This window comes from Papio anubis, chromosome X, assembly GCF_008728515.1.
Source record: "Papio anubis isolate 15944 chromosome X, Panubis1.0, whole genome shotgun sequence".
Lineage (NCBI taxonomy): Eukaryota > Metazoa > Chordata > Mammalia > Primates > Cercopithecidae > Papio > Papio anubis.
In genome coordinates this window covers 97,713,629-97,731,170 of record NC_044996.1, presented here as the reverse complement: position 1 = coordinate 97,731,170, position 17,542 = coordinate 97,713,629, and the positions used below count along the sequence as shown (strand labels likewise).

Below are 17,542 nucleotides of genomic sequence, written 5' to 3'. Positions count from 1 at the left end.
CTTTAAGAAGAACAACGGACGGTCCTTGAGTTCTTATAAGGAACGCGCTGTTTTCAGTTGACTCATCAAAAGGAGAACTAGCATGGCATTGTTTTCTCTTTGCATACATCCATTCTCTGAGCTTTATTAACCAGACATTTGCATTGACAAGAACTAAAATAAGTTCAGGTTCTTTTGAATAATGTAGTTGTTGACATAACCAACAGTCAGATTGATTATAGTAGCCAGAATTTGGAAGACTGGTACAAAGGAGTGCCAGATCTGTGCTCAATCTGTTGGAAAAGCAGTAAGGGTTAATAAGAGTCAGACACAGTTTGAAGAAAAGGTCCATAGTGGAGGATCAGATGGAGAACAGGATAGATTGAGACTGTCTCCAGTCAGCTTTTTAATAGTCAGGCCAGGTGTGGTGGTTCATGCCTGTAATCCCAGCTTTCGGGAGGTCGAGGTGGGAGGATCACTTAAGCTCAGGAGTTTGAGACCAACCTGGGCAACATAGTGAGATGTCATCTATACTAAAAATTATTATTTTTATAATAATGATTATACTAAAAATTAAAAACAAACAAACAAGCAGAAAACACTTAGCTGAGCGTGGTTGTGTGCACCCATTGTCCCAGCTACTTGGGAGGCTGAGGCAGGAGGATTGCTTGCGCCTGGAAGGTTGAGGCTGCAGTGAGCTATGATTGTACCACTGCACTCTAGCCTGGGCAATGGAGCCAGACTCTATCTCAAAAAAAAAAAAAAGGCTGTCAACAGTAGAAGAAAGGCGCTTGTCAACAATGCTAGAAGAGGTTGTGGGATATAAATTTGTTTGTTTCCTAAAGAAGAGTAACAGGGACACCTAAAAGGGGGAGAAAATAGGTGGAAGTAGAACTTCTTGATCCACGGTCTTTGGAAAAGCTGTCTACTTCAAAGAAGTAGTGTCTGCTTCTGGGACCTGGGAACTGGCCCTGGAAATCCTTACTTTAAGGTTGCCTGTAGAGGTAATTTTCCAATTGTCTTGGGAGTGCTGATCAGGATCTAGCTTTACATTAGAGATAAACCACTAGATTGGCATGACTTGTATGGACCTCGAGGGATTTTTCTTTATTTTGATGGCAGTCTAGGTAGCCAGTAGTACTTCATGTCAGCCTTCCTAGCCTTCCTAGCGAGGTGACAGTGTGCGCTTTCTTATAAAAACCTTGATGTACACATGATCTCCTGGTTGAAAAACATGGCAAGGCTTGTCAGTGGCAGAAGCCATGCCCTTTTTACCTGTTGATGATATGCTCCAAGTAGATTAGCTAGTGCCTATATATAGCTAGACATAGTATCAAACTGTTCACTTAAATCTGCATAGTGTCCATTTAACCCAGGAATGGAAGGTTTAGAGGTGCCAACAGTCAATGGGTGGCTGAATATTATTTCAAAAGGGGTCAATCCAATCCAAGTCTTCTATTTAGAGTGTTCAGAATTTTTTTTTTTTTATTTTTAATAGAGACGGGGTTTCATCATCTTGGCCAGGCTGATCTTGAACTCCTGACCTCGTGATCTGCCCGCCTTGGCCTCCCAAAGTGCTAGGATTACAGGTGTGAGCCACCGTGCCTGGCCGTATTCAGAATTTTTATAAGGGCCACGAGTAATACTTCTGTTTCTTGACAGATTTTTCCCAAGTCGATTTAATGTCTAGATTTTTATGTTCCACTTGCCCTGAGGATTGGAGATGGTATGGGGCATGAAATTTTAATGAGTACTCCAGAGATTTTGCAAGCAAGAGGTTTATCTCTGATGTAAAATGAGTTTCTTTGTCTGATTCGATCCACAAAGGGATGCCAAAGTGAGGTATAATCTCAGTTATCAATTTCTTCACCAATGTTGTACCATTAGAATCTCTAATCCATCCATGAAACCTGCAGACTATAGCCAAAGAGCAGGAAAAGCCAAAGCTGGAAGTAAATCTATGAAATGTATCTGGAGTGCTGCAAGGAGAAGCGTGGGCCTTGGAAGACTGCCTGAGGGGTATTGGTTTCCCCCAAAAATGTGGTGAGATTTACAAGTAATGCATTGGGAAATAATTTGGACAGAAATGTTGTAGATCCCAGGACAAAACCAATTATGCTTTAGTTCCTCAGCTATCCCCCATGTGCACATATGTCCCATCTAATAAGACATTAGTACAAGCCAAAAGGTTAAAAGAAAAGGGGCCACAGGAAGTCCATTTGGCCCAATATACCCAATCCATCTGATAATTGCTTGGCGCCCTTTTGTGTCCATTTATCTTTTTCATATTTTGGGGCATTTACCTGAAAATCAATAATATCAGTCAGGGATAAAGGCAAATTCATAAATTGGGTGGAAAAATGAAAAGGGGGTCAGTTTTTGGCTGTGTACTTAGCAGCCTTTTCTGCCCTATCATTCCCTAGAGATATAGTATCAGTCTCCTTAGTGTGGGCTGGACAATGAACAATAGCAATTTTAGTATGAAGGTGAACAGTCTGTGATAAGGCAGCAATTATATGTCCATTAGCAATAGGAGTACCAGCAGAGGTTCAGAATCCACGGGATTTCCAGATTGTGCCAACAGCATGGCAGACTCTAAAAGCATATCGGAGTCAGTGTAAATAGTGGCAGTTTTTCCTTTTGCCAATGTGCAAGCTCTAATAAGAGCTATAAGTTCAGCAGCCTGGGCTTACTTTATCGTCAGCAAAGAGTATGCCTCAAGCGTTTCATGTGGGGAAACTATGGCATAGCCAGTTATTATGTTTCCCTTAAAATTAAATTTGCAAGAGCCATTACAAAATAGCAGCAAGGCTAGGTTGTCTAAAGGAGAGTCTGAGCGATCCCCTCATGGCTTTGAACCCATTTCTATAGCTGCTAGGCAATCAGGTGGAATGGAATGAGGCTCTTCATCATCAGGGAGGGGTCGGAGTGTAGCAGGATTTAGTGTCACAAAGGTGTAAGATGATGGAGGGATTGGTTCACAGGGCTTGCTCCTAGGTGGTCTGTCCATGTGTAGAGAGGTGCTGCATCTTAAGAACTTGGAAGACAGCGGACACAGCATAGGAAACATCGAGGCAGATGGGGGAGCCTAATGTATGGGTGCTGACTTTAGTAATTAGGGCGGCAGCTCCTGCTACTGCATGCAGGCATGGGGGCGTGCCTGCTGCCATGGGATCCCATTGGCATGAGAAATATGCTACAGGTTGTATCTGAGAGGCAAAGAGTTGCCCTAGAATACCTGCAGCAATCCCACTATTTTCAAGACAATAGAGATGAAAAGGTTTATCAAAATTACATAAGCCAAGAGCAGGGGGTAGGAAAATGCTAATTTTGAGGCTTCAAAAGAAGTTAATGCCTCTGAAGGCCAGAGAATGGCCTCTGGAAGGAGGGCATATAGTGGGTTGGCAATAGCCTCAAAATTAGGACTCCATGGTGGTCAATAGTCAGCTGCCCCTAGAAATTTACATAGCTGCTTTTTCATTTTAGGGAGAGGAATGGATAAAACTGACTCGAGGCATTTTGGGGTGAACTTCTGAGTGCCCTGAGCTATTTCATGTCCTAAGTAAGTAACAGTTGTTTGCACTAACTGAAGTTTAGAGCCAGAGGCTTTATGGCCTCAGTCAGCTAGTGCCTTTAGGAGAGTGAGGGAGTGTCTTTAAGGGTATCCTATTTAGTTTGGTTACAAAGCAAAAGGGCAAGGTCATCAATATATTGCACAAGAATGGAGTCTTGGGTGAAGGCTACAGAATCCAAGTAGGCTTTAAGGATTAGAGAGAATTTTGAGAGGGACTCACAATATCGCTGAAGCATGCGAGTCCATGTTAATTGCCTCCCTCTAAATGTAAATACAAAGAGAAACTGAGTCAGGGTGCAACGGAAAGGAAAAGAAAGCTGAGCAGAGGTCAACTACATCACTAGGAATTGAGATAGGGATAGTAGCTGCGCTGTGGATAACAGGGTGGCAGGGAATTACAAATCTTGTACAACTTACAAATCTTGTACAAATAGATTTGATTTCCATTGGAAGCAAATTTTCCTCCTTTCTTTACTAGTAAGATTGGGGTGTTACAGGGTGAAGTGGTGAAAATAAGTACACCTTGCTGCAAAAGGGAGTCCATGATAGGTTCAATTCCTCTCTCTGCCTCTTGTGAGAAGGGGTACTGAGCTACTGCTGATGGGAAATGTTTGTTCCTTTTTCATGCAATGTGTACCGGTTCTGTACTCAGTAGTAGTCCAATCTCATTTGCACATTAAGCCCAGAGACAAGCTGGGACATCTTTTAAGAATGCATCCTCTTTAGAGGAATTTAAATCAAGAGGGGTTTCCATGAGAGAGCATATTAACTTTTATACTAAGGTTAATAGAAAGTTTGAAGTTTGGTCTGAAGGTAGAGACATAAAAACACCTTCCTTATCACATTGTATGGCAGCATTAAACCTTCATAATAAATCCCTACCTAAAAGGTTTGCTAAGTGAGGAGTCAGAAACTAGAAAGGCATGGCAGGTGTTGAGAGGGCAAAGGATGTTGGGGTGTCCTGAGATATGGGCGATGAAATAAGTTGCCCAGAGATTCCAATAGCTTGAATAGAGGCAGAGGTAACAAGTAGAGAGAATTCTTCTGAGTGAATAGTAGAGGAAGTCCTATCAGTGTCGATTAAATCCAGTTCTTAATCCTCTACTTTAAGTTCAATGGTGGGCTTTGAGGTGCAACCGAGGATCAGCTGACCTCATCAATCAAAGTGGTATTGTCCCAAAGGAGGGGAATAATGAACCTTCTAAAGATGTTGGATTCTAGGGAGAGTTTCTTTCTTTCTTTTTTTTTTTTGTACAGGACAGCGATTTTTCCAGTGCCTCTGCTCTTTGTAATATCTTCAAATTTCAGAAGGCAAACTAGAAAAACCTTGTGGCTGACCAAAGATATGAAAGAACTTTGAGTCATTCTTAGAGGCATGCCTTTGTTTCTGTAACAATTCAAGCTTCAAGATGACTTGATTTTAGTTCTTTTTACCCTTTATTTTCTTGCAAGTTATTTTCAAATAATTGAGTGCCTGCTTCTATTATAATGCTTACAGACTGACCAGCCCAACCACTATACTATTTTGGATTTGCTTTTTTATATCAAGAAGATTTCCGACCACAGCAGAAACTGGAATATTTCTATACTCTGGAGCTTCAGGATCTAATGCCATACGCCTTTGAAAACCTTGTATATGTCTCTTGACAAATGCCTTGGGGTGCTCTCCCTCGTTCTGAATACATAATTCAACATTATACAAATTTACCTTGGGAGGAGAGCCTCTGATATTGTCCCTGTCAGGCCCTGAATATCAGCGACTAGCTGGGTGATCTCATTTGCAGGAGGGCCAGGAAGGGGCTTCAGCCATCTGTTCCCTCTGTGGAGGGTGTCTTCCCTGGGAGGCCGTCTGGCCTGTCTAACAACTGCAGTATGATCATGAGAGGGAAATACACCCCTTAGCAGCCAGTCAAGGTCTCTATGTGTGGGGTTACAGATGGCCACTGATCTCTCCAACTATTTTCTGAACTTGGTAGGTCCTTCTGAAGGTGGGGGCAAAATAGCTTTATAATTTAAAATGTCTGTTGCTGTCCAGGAGACATGAATTCTTTGAGAAGGGAGTCCAGGATACATTTACAGGGGGCATTGCATAGAGAAGTCTGGAGCTGATGGAGTCTGATTACAAAGCCCTGGGAAATAGGAGAGGTTTCAAGGCACAGAAAAACAAGCCTTGTTGAGTGTCCTTGGAGCCTGTGCCAGATTTATTTCATGGCAGTCAGTTCTTACATAAATGACCTCTAAGCTTCAGGTTTTAAGACCAGGCCTGATTAGGGCTTTTAAGATTGGGAGGGTTTTCGTAAATCATCCAGGGAAAGAGAGATAAAAGAAAGCAGCTGGATGTCTAAGGAGTTTTTCTGGGGTTTGGAGGAATGGAGGGAATTTGTTGAGGAGATAGAGGAGGAGGGAGAGGCTGAGGAGGGGAGTTCAAATCAGGGGCCCAGAGAGTGATTAGATACTCTGGTGAGTCAGCGACATGGAGTTGGGGATTAAGTAGGGTGTGAGTGGAGAAGGGGGATTTAAAGTGGGAGCAGATTTCAACTTTTGTTCTTCAATTTTGTTAAGGAAATTTTTTGGGCTAGTCATAATACTTTTCTGAGTTCTTTGTTCTGTCTGATCTTCCCATAAATACAATAAGCAAATAGTTTATAATAAGAGTTCTCTAAAATTGTTTTCAAATACATTTCGAATAAAATTTTTATTTCTAATTCAAAGGATCCATCTTCTGGTCATTGACAATTAGGATCTTCATTGGTGTATAGATTCCAATTGCGACTTAATTCAATAAGCCTTTTATGGAAAGACCACGAGGTAACTTTCCAGGCTTAGGAGAAATCTTTATCAGGGATGCAAGGAGTGTTCCTGGAGTGGGTGCAGAAGATGCAGCCCCCATGATTCAAAAATTTATTCTCAGAGATAGATTAAGAAAGCAAAGACCTTGGCTGGTGCAGTGGCTCATGCCTATAATCCCAGCACTTTGGGAGGCCAAGGCCAGAGGATTGTTTGAGCCTAGGAGTTTGAGGACAGCTTGGGCAACATAGTGAGATCCCCATCTCTATAAAATTTTTAAAAATTAGCTAGATGTGGTGGTACGCTTGTAGTCTCAGGTACTTGAGAGGCTGAGGTGGAGGAGGATCACTTGAGCCTGGGAAGTTGAGGCTGCAGTAAGCTGTGATTGTGCCTCCACTCTCCAGCCTGGACTACAGAGTGAGACCTTGTCTCAAAGGAAGAAAATGACTACAAAATAAATACACTTTTAATAAGTTTTAAAAAAATAAAAAGAAAACAAAGAATTTTGTGGCTACAGGGGGTTAAGGGTCTCTGGGCTGATGGGATTGCACTTGGGATCGCAGTCAAGTAGGGATTTAGCTGGGCCAACTGGTTGCTAGCTGGGTATGCAGTGGGTCCTGCAGTTGGTGGGTCTAGTACCAGAGTCCTAGGTAGGTATGGATCCTGCATGGTGTCTGGGCTAACAGGATTGCTTCCAGGACCTTGGTCAGTGGGACTGGTGTTGGGACAAGGATCCACTTCAAGGTCTGCAGTTGGGTACACAGACAGCAGCCCTGTTACCAGGTGTGTGGATGCACGTGACTCCCACCAGTTCCCTGGGCTGTCTCCTGCTGGGTTACTGGGTAGGTCACTAGACAGGCAGGATTGGCTCTGGAATGTGGCTGAGAGAGGCTAGAACCAAGTCACAGGGCTGCTTCAGGGTCCACAACTGGGACTGACATCTGCAGTTCTGCCTCTGGAAATATGCATAGGTGTGCCTCCTGCTGGGTTCCTGTATGGGCATGACTGCTCCCAGAACATGGCTGACAGGTCTTTTTCAGGGATGGTTTCTGTTAGTTTATTTTTTCCTTTGAAAGGGCCATCTTTCCTGTTTCTTTGTATGCCTTCTGATTTCTTGTTGAAAACTGGACATTCAAATGTAATAATGTGATAACTCTGTATATCAGATACTCCCCTTTCCCCAAGGCTTTCTGTTATTTATTTACTTGTTTATTTAATTGTTGTAGGCTGTCTCTGTGCTGAGGATCAGCCTAAGGTGTAAACTCAGTCTTCTCAAGTCTTTACTAAGCCTGAGTCCCTTCCCCTGGGCATGCGTGGTGACTTTCTAATTTCTCCCATATGTATGGTTGCTTTTGAGTGTACTATGGTTGGCTCCCAAAAGGGGGAAAAAGAGAAAAATGAGTGAGAAAGGCACTGACCCTTTAAATCTCCTGGAAATCACATCACTGGGGGTGGGTGAATGGGAGGTGAGTTTTTTTTTTTTTTTTTTTGAGACAGAGTCTTGCTCTATTGCCCAGGCTGGAGTGCAGTGGCATGATCTTGGCTCACTGCAACCTCCAGAAGGTGAGGTTTTCAACAGTAGTGGGAGATGTAACAACAATGGCTGCTAATTCATTTTCTGCAATTCTGTGATCAGAAGCAGTGATTAGCAATCCAAGCACAGATCCCCAATATTGGAAGATAGAGTTATTTTTGCCTACTCTGCTCCTGCAGGTTGTGTGCAAGCGGCTCCAGGAACATGTGCACAACTGTTTGCCATAGAGCTGAAAAGTCAGGGGTGGGGAGCTGCTACTGTGCTAAGAGCTTAAATTGACTGAAATTAACTGCAACTCACCATTTAGGCTTCCCCTGGAAATTGCAAGCCCTAGACAGACTCCAGCGTTCCAAAATAGTTATGTCAGACAGATTATGTCAGTGTAACTGTTATTTCTGTGGGGAGGTGGATTCCTGGTGCTTCCTACTCCACCACCTTTCCAGAATCCTCCTCTAGTCGACATTTTTGTTTTTCACAGAGTTTCACTGTTGCCCAAGATGGAGTGCAGTGGTTCAATTATAGCTCATTGCAGCCTGCAACTCCTGGGCTCAAGTGATCCTCCCACCTCAGCTTCCTGAGTAGCTGGGACTACAGGCAAATGCCACCACACCTGGCTAATTTTTTATTTTTTTGTAGAGACAGGGTCTCACTATGTTGCCCAGGTTGGTGTCAAGTGATCCTCCTGCCTTGGCCTTGAAAAGCACTGAGATTACAAGTGGGAGTCACCATGCCTGGCCTTAGTCAACTAATTTTTTTATGAAGTACAAAGCCATTTCAATGGAGAAAGTATTGTCTTTTTCATAAAGGATGCTGGATGTTCTCACTTGTAAGTGGGAGCTGAACAATGAGGACACATGGACATGGGGAGGGAAACAACATACACTGGGGCCTGTGGTGGGGGGTGCAGGGAGAGGGAGAGCATCAGGAAAAATAGCTAATGCATGCTGGGCTTAATACCTAGGTGATGGGTTGATAGGTGCAGCAAACTACCATGGCACACGTTTACCTATGTAATAAACCTGCACAGCCTGCACATGTATCCCGGAACTTAAAATAAAATAAAATAAAAATAAATGATGCTTGAACAATGGACTATCCATATACAAAACAAAACAAAACAACAAGGCAAACTTCAACTTAACCTAACACTTTACATGAAAATTAATCCAAACAGATCATAGACCTATTGGTAAAATATAAAATTATAAAACTTCTAGAAGAAAACACAGGAGGAAATCTTTGTGACCCTAGGTTAGGCAAAGAGTTTTAGACATGATACCCAAAGCGTGATCCATAACAGAAAATACTGATACATTGGACATTACAAAAATCAATTACAAACACAGTCTGCAGAAAAAGGTTAAATTCAGAGTAGCTGCTCCTGGAATGGTTCATGTTCTTGTTCCATCCAATCTGGATGGCCAATCTAGTGTTTGCCTCTAAGGATGTGCCAGTCTGCCAACAAAGCACTTAACATCTAGTGTATCTGGGCAGTCAGAAGAGACCAAAGCTGTAAGTCAGTAATCACCAGCAACTGTTGTAGGAGCACTGTGCTAGGAGGAGAGAAACCTGTAAAATACACAACAACACTGAGCAGAATGGCAGAAATGCTGTGAGGAAGGAGGAGCAAAGGGTCTGAAAAAGGCTTCCCAGTGGGGCAGGCATCTGAGGTGATTCTTGAAAGATAAGCTGAATGTTGATAGGCAAAAATAGACAAACACAAACAGATGCGAGAGGTTCAGGCAACACTCCCCTACCCATTATAATTCCAAGAAAATAAAAGGAATACCCATCACTGTTACAATCATGCTCACAAGTGCATTCAGAAGAGGGGCAGTTCACCCAGTTGGAAAGGAAATAGACAGTTTTCCAGATGGCGATGCCAAAGCTTAGTCTTGCAGGGTGAGCATGAATTAGCAAAAGAAAAGGAAAGGCAAGCCTCAGTAAAGACCCCGAACTTGGAAGCCCATGCTGGATCAACAAGATAGAGAGAATACTCCCTGATTGTTCAATGTTTAGAGAGCCTGGGAACAGGACTTGTTTGGTACAGGCAAGTAAGGCCCTGTCATAGAGAACTTGGAAAGATACGCTATAGAGTGGAGCCCTGATCCTGAACATCTTGGAGATCCAGGAAAGATTCCTAAGGAGGATGGTGACATTTTTTTCTTTCTTTCTTTCAACAGGGTCTTTCTCTGTTGCCTGGGCTGGAATGCAGTAGCATGATCATGGCTCACTGCTGCCTCAGTCTCTCAGGCTCAAGCCATTCTCCTGCCTCAGACTCCCGAGTAGCTGGGACCACAGGTGTGCACCACCCTGCCCACTAATATTTTGTATTTTTTGTAGAGACGGGAACTCACTATGTTGCCCAGGCTGGTCTCAAACTCCTGGGCTCAAGCAATCCACCCATCTCAGCCTCCCACAGTGCTGGGATTAAAGGTGTGAGCCACTGCGCCTGACTGATGGTGATATATTTATCAATCCATTGCCCTTTGGGAAGACGACCTTGGAGGCAAACTGGATTAGCCATCCACATCTCAGAGACAGGAGTTCATCATGATGTAAAATATGAGAAATCTGAACTAGGGCTATGGAATTGGGAGTGAAAGAAAAACAGCAGTAAAGAGACAGGAGACATTAGAGAAGTAGGTTTGAAGTCAGAAGTGAAGAGGATCAAAAAGCTATTGATGATGCATCTAAGAGGGCCACAACAATGGCTGCTGCTTCATTTTCTGCAACTTCGTGATAAGAAGCAGTGATCAGTGATAGTAGCACAGATCCCTGATATAGGAACAATTCAAAGGAAAATAATTCAAAGGAAAGTTAAAATACATCTTAGCTGGGATACTGCAAGTACTATTTATGAACTTTCACAGCCACAGAGTGGTAACACTTTCTTTAGAGTGACACAGTAGGAGCACCGTCATCTTGGACAAACACTACCATTTTAAGTTCCAGCTGCCTTTCCAGCTTCATGCATTTCAAGGAAATAATTTCTCTTCTAACAACAAACAGCCAGAAAGAGCAGACAGTAAAACACAGATAAGACAGCTTGGGCACAGACGGAGGAGCGGGGGAAGTCTCTTGAGTAACTGCCAAACTTCACCCTTATACAATGGGCCCCAGTAAAACAGTGGGCCTTAATAAGCACATTCCTTTCCCTTCAGGTGCACTAAGATAAGGAAGCTAAAAGCAGACCGGGGCAGGGGTGCGGGGGCGGGGGTAGGTGGGTGGTTTATGCCTGTGGCTGCAGGAAGATGTACGGGAACAGACACAAAACTCTCCCTCCCAGATAAACATAACAAAGAGACACAGACAATCCAAGCCTCTGTTAAACTCTCCCACTCTGAATCCTTAAAAACACTTCATCTATCAACAACAAAAAGAGAAAATTTCAGGCCAGTATCCCTGATGAACGTCAGTGTGAAAATCCTCAATAAAATACTGGCAAACTGAATCCAGCAGCACATCAAAATACTTATCCACCACGATCAAGTCAGCTTCATCCCTGGGATACAAATCTGGTTCAACATACGCAAATCAATAAACGTAATCCATCACATAAACTGAACCAATGACAGGAACCACATGATTATCTCAATGATGCAGACAAGGCCTTTAATGATAGAATTCAACACCTCTTCATGCCAAAAACTCTCAATAAACTAGGTATTGATGGAATATATCTCAAAATAATAAGAGCTATTTATGACAAACCCATAGCCAATATCATACTGAATGGGCAAAAGCTGGAAGAATTCCCTTTGAAAACTGGCACAAGACAAGAATGCCCTCTCTCTCTGCTCCTATTCGACATAGTATTGGATGTTCTGGCCAGGGCAATCAGGCAAGAGAAAGAAATAAAGGGTATTCAAATAGGATGAAAGGAAGCCAAACTGTCTCTGTTTGCAGATGACATGATTGTATATTTAGAAAACCCCATCCTCTCAGCTTAAAAACTCTTTAAGCTGATAAGCAACTTCAGCAAAGTCTCAGGATACAAAATCAATGTGCAAAAATCACAAGCGTTCTTATACACCAACAATAGACAGAGAGCCAAACCATGAGTGAGCCCCATTCACAATTGCCACAAAGAGAATAAAATACCTAAGAATACAGCTAACAAGGTACACGAAGGACCTCTTCAAGGAGAACTACAAGCCACTGCTCAAGGAAATAAGAGAGGACACAAACAAATGGAAAAAAATTCCATGCTCATAGATAGGAAGAATCAATATGAAAATGGCCATACTGCCCAAAGTAATTTATAGATCCAATGCTATTCCTATCAAGCTACCATTGACTTTCTTCACAGAACTAGAAAAAAATAGTTTAAATTTCATATGGAACCAAAAAAGAGCCCAAATAGCCAAGACAATCCTAAGCAAAAAGAGCAAAGCTGGAGGCATCATGCTCACTGACTTCAAACTATACTACAAGGTTACAGTAACCAAAACAGCATGGTACTGGCATCGAAACAGATATATACACAAATGGAACAAAACAGAGGCCTCAGAAATAACACCACACATCTACAACCATCTGATCTTTGACAAACCTGACAAACACAAGCAGTGGGGAAAGGATTCCCCATTTAATAAATGCTGCTGGAAAAACTGGCTAGCCATATGCAGAAAACAGAAACTGGACTCCTTCCTTACATGTTATACAAAAATTAGCTCAAGGAGGATTAAAGACTTAAATGTAAGACCTAAAACCATAAAAACCCTAGAAGAAACCCTAGGCAATGTCCATTCAGGACATAGGCAAGGGCAAAGACTTCATGACCAAAACACCAAAAGCAATTGCAAAAAATGCTAAAATTGACAAATGGGATCTAATTAACCTAAAGAGCTTCTGCACAGCAAAAGAAGCTACCATCAGAGTGAACAGGCAACTTACAGAATGGGGGAAAATTTTTGCAATCTATCCATCTGACAAAGGTCTAATATCCAGAATCTACAAGGAACTTAAACAAATTTACAAGAAAAAAACAACCCCATGAAAAAGTGGGCAAAGGATATGAACAGACACTTCTCAAAAGAATACATTTATATGGCCAACAAACATGAAAAAAAGCTCATCACCACTGGTCATTAGAGAAACGCAAATCAAAACCACAATGAGATACCATCTCACACCAGTTAGAATGGCGATCATTAAAAAGTCAGGAAACAACAGATGCTGGCGAGGATATGGAGAAATAGGAATGCTTTTATGTGTTGGTGGGAGTGTAAATTAGTTCAACCATTGTGGAAGACAGTTTAGTGATTCCTCAAGGATCTAGAACCAGAAATACCACTTGACCCAGCAATCCCATTACTGGGTATATACCCAAAGGATTATAAATCATTCTACTATAAAGACACATGCACACTTATGTTTATTGCAGCACTATTTACAACAGCAAAGACTTGGAACCAACCCAAATGCCCATCAATGATAGACTAGATAAAGAAAATGTGACACATATACACCAGTGAATACTGTGCAGCCATAAAAGAGAATGAGTTCATGTCCTTTGCAGGGACATGGATGAAGCTGGAACCATCATTCTCAGCAAACTAACACAAGAACAGAAAACCAAACACTGCATGTTCTCACTCATAAGTGGGAGTAGAACAATGAGAACACATGGACACAGGGAGGGGAACATCACACACCGGGGCCTATTGGGGGGTAGGAGGTAAGGGGAGGGAGAGCATTAGGACAAATACCTAATGCATGTGGGGCTTAAAACCTAGATGACGGGTTGATAGGTGCAGTAAACCACCATGACACAAGTATACCTATGTAACAAACCTGTACATTCTGCACATGTACCCCAGAACTTAAAGAAAAATTTTAAAAAAGCAATTCTTTTCTATTTGTTTTTTGTAAAGGCCATGATGAACCTTTCTTTGTAAGCATGTAGACTTTTATCATAAGCATTGAAAGAAAATTGTCCTATGTATGGCCTTGTAGTCTTAGTTCCTGAACAAAAATAAAGCAAAATGAAAAAATAAAAAATTAAAAAATTAAAAAACTTTTAGTCTGTAAGAGAGAGTGCCTCTGTCCTAACTAGGCCAGAAGCCCCTCTCAGGTTTATTCTCCAAAGTAAACCTATCTTTAACTGCTGAGCCAATTTTCATATTTCTTTTTTCTTTCTTTAATTCTTACATAGAGCTTACAGTATACTTCTGAGTTCAGCTTGGATTTCTCACTTCATGCTCCAATCCCTAAACTGAGTTTGATACAAGCTGTGAAGATTTAGATTTAGCTGGGGACACTGTCATTAGACACTAGGCTTGAATGAGGGAAAATAGCTTCTTAACAAAGATCTTAACATTTTTTGATTGTTGACTTTGTCCATGGTTAGTTAAATGTAACTTTAGTGTAAATTATAGCATTTATTTGCTTTTATCTCTAAGAAATAATATGGAGCCACATAGATTACAGTAATTTGCCATTTTGCAAAAACACCAGAGGGTCAGAGTCCCTGATATATTTCTTTAATCACCAATTGCTACTGGACACCTCCCATGTGCCAGGCAGTAAACTGGGCACTAGGCATCTAACAGTGATGAAGACTGACATTGTCCCTGCTCTCATTTCTAATGGGGAAGACAGACACAAAACAGTTGTGAGAGGTTCAGGCAACACCCATATTTTCTTCTTAATTTCAAGATTAAAATAAAATGAAGAGCCCTCACTATATTATAATTATGTCCATAAGTTTATTCAGAAGAGAGGTCTGCCACTCAGATGGAAAAGAAGCAAAGAGAGCTTCCCAGACAGAGATGCCAAGGCAGAGGCTTGAAGGGTCAGTGGGAATTAGTGGAGCAGTATGGTTATAATCTTCCACAATGATAATATTTTTTTGTTATTTTACTGTTTGTTCTAATATATTTTCTTTGTGTTTATTTTACACCATTTTCTTAAGTGTATATAAGGTTAGAATGTTTATATTCATTGTGAATTGAATCATTATGGAAGGGCCCTCTCAATTCCAATGAATACTTTTTTGTCTTAGTCTTTTCAGTTTGCTAGTAATATCACTGACCTTGCTTTATTTTGATTAGCATGGGCCTGGCAAATTTTCTTCCATCCCTTTATTTCAAACTTTTCTATATTTTTATGATTTGCTAGGTTTGGCATAAACAGTGTGTGACTGGATTTGTCCATTTTTATACAGAATGACAACCATTAACTAGAGCATTTACTCCATTAACAACTTTTTTGGGGTCTCTTTTGTAATTTGAATTGAAGCAATTGCTATTCATTTTTTAAAACTCTCTTATAAGCACCAAATTTTATTTATTTATTTATTTTTATTTTTTATTTTTTTGAGATGAAGTCTCCCTCTGCCACCCAGGCTGGAGTGCAATGGTGTGATCTTGACTCATTGCAACCTCTGCCTTCTGGGTTCAAGTGATTCTCCTGCCTTAGCTTCCCACCCCCAGTAGCTGGGATTACAGGCGCCCACCACCATGCCCGGGGAAGTTTTTTTTTTTTTTGTATTTTTAGTAGAGATGGGGTTTCACCATGTTGGCCAGGCTGCTCTCAAACTCCTGACCTCAGGTGATCCACCCACCTTGGCCTCCCAAACTGCTGGGATTACAGGTGGTGAGCTCACCACCCAGGGGTGAGCTGGGGCTCTTATTATTTGTTTAAAAAAAGTTTTTAAATTTTTTTATTTTATCTTATTTTAAGTTCCAGGATACACATGAAGTATGTGCAGGTTTGTTACATAGGTAAACGTGTGCCATGGTGGTTTGCTGCACCTATCAACCCATCACCTAGGTATTGAGCCTCACGAGCATTAACTATTTATCGTGATGATAAGCATCAAATTTTAATATCTAAGTCAATTTTGGGGGAAGGAAACATCATCAAGAACTTACTTCTGAAACAAAACAACGATGTTCATTCCTTCAAACATCCAAATTGAAGGTGTGCCAAAATGAAAACAAAAAAAGTCCACAGAGAAATAAAAAGGAACACAAATCACATTCCAGGGGGTTAGCGCATTTAGCAGTCTTAGCTGTGCTGTCTAACCATCCTTCAACTGACTTTCAAAAAAACAACACCCTAAACTCATCAGAATATACATTTTCCATTTGCTGTTTTAAAATTAAAAATAATAATTTAACAAAGAAAACTTTAAGGAAGTCACAATCAATTGTGTTTCTCATTTTGACATCACGTACAGCATATGGAGGTCAGGAAAGTTATTTGCAGCATACATGGTTAGAGGATATTCATCTTTGAGGTTTAGGTTTCTTCCAAATGGTGTAAAATACCCACAATTCCAAGTATGAAGAGACACAGACGATTTCCTTTGAGAATTCCAAAGGACACTACAGGCACCCCAGCTGTTCTTCATAGAGAGACAGGGCTTCCGTCAGATTGACAGAGTTCCCCTTGTGTAAAATATTTCACATCCTGTTTCAATGCTTTCATTGAGAGGTCAGGAATCAGTCTGAGAAACTCCCATGTGGAATCTTCTGGAGACATGGAGATTGGAACAGCTGTCACATCATTAATCACATAATCAAATTATCTCCCTTCTTTGGCATACCTTTTCAGTACTGGAATGCAGTACTGAACCTTGTATAGCAGTCTCCCTTAAGATTATCTAAGACATCACCACAAGTCCGCATATATTTCTTACATCCATCAATCACCATTTCATCAATCTCTATCATAGTGACCATCTTTAGTTTTAGTTCGACTATTTCACACAATATGCCCCCATCTCAGCCTCCCAGAATGAGTACATCTTTGCCAGTGTAATCTTTGCCACTGCCCACGATGGCCCAGGTATATGTCAAATCACCCTCTGCCAAATTGACATTCCCACTAAGGATGAGAATATTTCCAAATTGCTTCGAGTGTAGAATTTTAATGCTCTGATAAGGTGAATCTTCATCATATACCACTTCATCTACGTTGTATTCAACCAGGAGTCCATCTGCTGTGGGCCAATATCTGTCGATGGTTCCTCCTGGAACTATAGGTGGTAATCGCCTCATCCACCAAGTACTGTCTTGACTCAATTCTTTCATTCTGTCTTCTCCTTTGTTCAAAAGACTGTTGATTTCTTCTTTGCCTTGTGCGTCACCATCGTAATTCTGAAGGTCCAGTAACTCCAATCCATGTGAATAAATTCTCAAATTGGTAAGGCTGCCGTTTTTGTTTGTATAGGTTGCTAAATAGCGGTGTGGTCCTGCTAGGTGTCCACCGGCTCTGCCATCCCCTGCTCCTGGAAAATGGACTGGAGCCCTTTTAGAATGGTCTCGCCATCAGCTTTGGTGTTGAGCATGAAGTCGAGTGTGCTGTGCCATGCCGCTGCCATAGTGAGGTGAGACCCTGAGCCATGCCTGGGGGAGGCGGCCGCGGGAGACTGGGGGGCCGTGTGGCGTATCAGGCTTCTACCCTTTTAACAACTTTTTTTTTAAAGTTACTGATCATGTAATAAAGGATGAACTTCAAATATGAATTTATTCCTAACTTCTTACATTTCGCTTTCTATTTTCCTGCACTTTTTATAAATCTTTTCCTAGTTTCCTGACTTTAAAAAATGATGTGATTTTTGTTTGCTTTTCTCATTGCCTACCTTATAATTAAAATAATAGTAGATAGTCTGTAATCCCAGCTACTTGGGAGGTTGCGGTGAAAGAATCGCTTGA

The 17,542-nt window shown here is 41.4% G+C and overlaps 1 protein-coding gene and 1 pseudogene across 1 annotated transcript in view; both read right to left on the bottom strand.

The window, feature by feature from the left end:
• Positions 1 to 17,542, bottom strand: part of ZNF41 (zinc finger protein 41) — a 349,729-nt gene that overhangs the window by 268,443 nt on the left and 63,744 nt on the right.
• On the bottom strand, positions 15,402 to 17,475 carry LOC101024331 (annotated as a pseudogene).